Source organism: Trachemys scripta, chromosome 9 (assembly GCF_013100865.1).
Source record: "Trachemys scripta elegans isolate TJP31775 chromosome 9, CAS_Tse_1.0, whole genome shotgun sequence".
NCBI lineage: Eukaryota > Metazoa > Chordata > Testudines > Emydidae > Trachemys > Trachemys scripta.
In genome coordinates, this window is record NC_048306.1 from 23,601,112 (window position 1) to 23,604,218 (window position 3,107).

At 42.4% G+C, this 3,107-nt stretch overlaps 1 non-coding gene across 1 annotated transcript; it reads left to right on the forward strand.

Annotated features, from left to right (window-relative positions):
• Positions 1 to 1,613: 1,613 nt before the first annotated feature.
• LOC117883456 lies at positions 1,614 to 1,716 on the forward strand. Its single transcript, XR_004647273.1, has one exon. It is a non-coding gene; the product is annotated as a U6 spliceosomal RNA (small nuclear RNA).
• The last annotated feature ends 1,391 nt before the right edge of the window (positions 1,717 to 3,107 follow it).

A 3,107-nucleotide genomic window follows, 5' to 3' on the forward strand; every position in this document is an offset into this window, starting at 1 on the left:
CTTGTTGACAGCTCCCTAGCACATCTGTAACATCTTGAAATAGCCTCTCTCCCTAGCACTGTGTGATGGTGCCGAACTCAGGGAATTTCATAACTATATATGTCACCGTTCTTGGCAACAGTTGCTGGTTTGGAACCATTTTCTTAGATACCACAGTGATGAGTGTTATGTAAGTAACCTAAGCCCGGCCCTCTCAAGATGTGGCTTGGGAAAACAAAGAAAGATGTTGGAGCATCAGCTTTCTGGCCTAAGTATAAGCAGCGTACTAATGACATATTTATTCTTACCAGTGTGCAGCATCCTGGCCATCTATATCCATTTCATCTAAAGACTTGCTTGCCTTTCAAAGGATTTTCTTTTCAGTACATTTTATTATTTCCAGCAGATTTTGCTCGGTATAGTGGGATCCATTTTCACCTGCTCTTCAGACATTTCAGCACCCAGATTCCTTTCATAAGACCAGTCATTCAGCAATGCCCCAATTCTCTCATAGGCCCTGAGTGAAACCCCACTGAATTCAATGGAAGGACTCCCCCCTAATGGGCTTTGAATCAGACTCAGAAATAGGCATCTCTGTCTCCATCTCAGGCTATGGCAAGGGAGCATTCTCCAGTACTGGATCCTGAATCTAGATCATCACCTACCACCTCTCTGCTTACAGGGCTCCCTGGTTCATGTTGGGCTGTACCAATGCAGCACTTCCTCAATATTCAAACCTTCAATGTCTGTTCTGGACCATGTTGATGACAAAAGTAGGTTCACTGCTTTTTTCATAGATTCAGGGGCCAGAAGGGATCATTGTGATCACCTGACCTCGTGTATTACATGGGCCAGAGAACTTCCCCAAAATAATTCCTAGAGCAGAGCTTTTAGAAAAACATCCATCTTGATTTAAAATTGTCAGTGATGGAGAATTCACCACAACCCATGGTAAATTGTTCAATAGCTAATTACTGTCACCATTAAAAATTTACACCTTATTATTGATTTGAATTTGTCTAGCTTCAACTTCCAGCCATTGGATTGTGTTGTACCAGTCTCTGCTAGATTGAAGAGCCTGTTAAATATTTGTTTCCCTCATAGGTACTGATAGACTGTAATCAAGTCATCCCTTAACCTTCTTTTTATTAAGCTAAATCGATTGAATATATCGCTATAAGGGATGTTTCTAATCCTTTAATTATTCTTGTGGCTCCGCTCTGAACCCTTTCCAATTTACCAACATCCTTCTTGAATTGTGGGCACCAGAACTGGACACAGGATTCCAGCAGAGGTTGCACCAGTGCCAAATACAGAGGCTAAATAATCCTTCTACTCTTACTTGAGAGTCCTCTGTTTATACATCACAGGACGGCATTAATCCTTTTGGTCAGAGCGGGAGTGTATGTTCAGATGATTATCCATCATGACCTCCAAATCTTTTTCAAAGTCACTGCTTTCCAGGATAGAGTCCCCATCCTGTGAGTATGGCCTACATTCTTTGTTCCTTTCATGGATGCCTCCCTGGTGGTGTGGTGGTGGTTGTGGCTCTTTGAGCTCTGGTCAAGTGAAAAATTCTCTAAGTTATATCCATTATGTGCTTGGTGCTTTCCAAACATGTAAGAATACTCCCTGCTTAGAGCTCACACATATACTACAATTGGAATGATACAGAGAAGATTAGCATAGCCCCTGTGCAAGAATGACACACAAACTTATGATCTAAAGACATAGGTCAGGGGAAGGAGAAAAACAATAGGCAAGATATGTACAATGAAGGTACAAATCAGCAAGATTCACTGTAACTGGCACAGTAGTCCTGGGTCTCTACAGGGACTTAAAGTGGACAACCCAAGGGAAGTCAAACCATGCATAAGGACTGCATGGAAGAAAGCATGGAGATGATTATGTGAAAATCCAAGAAAGTAGGATGAGGTTGAGAGCCTTGGCAGAATGGAGGGGACAGGGTGACATGAAGCTGGACAAGAGAAGATAAGCAGGGAGGGGCAGAATATGTAGCGCTTTGAAGTTGGGGGACACAGCATACATTTCGTATGACATTAGACAGGAAGCCAATGGAGGGATTCAAAAACAGGAGTTACACGGTCAGACCAATGAGCAATGAAGAGTTTACTCCCTTCAGAGCTTTTCAGTTTAGGCTTCCTCCTTTATACCCTTGTTGTTTCCGTGGCTGGCACTACTAGATGCCAGCTGTAACAGTAATGATGTTTTTACATTCACATCCCAGTTTGTTCATGATGGGGAGAAGAGCCTGAGCCTTATAGCATGCTAAATTAAGAAAAAACCCAAGAAGAGTAGCCAAATCCTCACTACTGCTGTAAATTGATTTCAATGGAGTTTTGCTCATGTTGCCCCTGACCTGAGCAGCTACTTAATGTTCAATTTCCTGGGGATATTCCAGTTAGGTGGAGAAATTGGTGACAGTCAAGTATTTCTTCAATGCAATCTTGTAATTCACAGGGACTATACAAAGTCCTATGTGTCTGAACACAGAAGGAATCAAATAGCAAGAAACAGCTTATTTTACTCACAGCACCAAGAACACTCTCTTTTCAGCCCATACCCCAGCCAAAAAACTTCTCCCCAGGTTTCTTCCAGGGTCAGATACTTCACTTTCAGCTGCTCCTTCATGGTGACTGTGTTTCTCTCTGGTCTTCTGTGTTCTGCCTTCTATTGCTCACACTCACATGTACCCACATTCCCCCCAAACAATACTCAAGAAAAACTCCTGCGTGGGGTCACATACTCCTTTTGTCCTAGGTGGGGGCTTATCATTACAATTATGTTAATTGAAAGGTGTATTCACACCTATGAATCTCAATAAGGTTTTAACTCAACCCATAACAAGGTTTCACCCAGCTCCTGACAACCCATTTGCACCAGCAGAAAATTTGGCCCAATGTTTCTGGGGGCGTCAGATGCCATTGCAAGATAGTCAGTACTGCAGATTAAAAATAATTAAGCAGAAACACACAGCAACCACAGAGAGAACCTTTTGCCTCAAGTGTATTTATTAGTAGGCACCTATGGAAACCAAATGCCATCAACCACTTGAGGCAGTTGACTATCACTGTGCACAATCTGTTACTGTCACAACTATTGTGTGG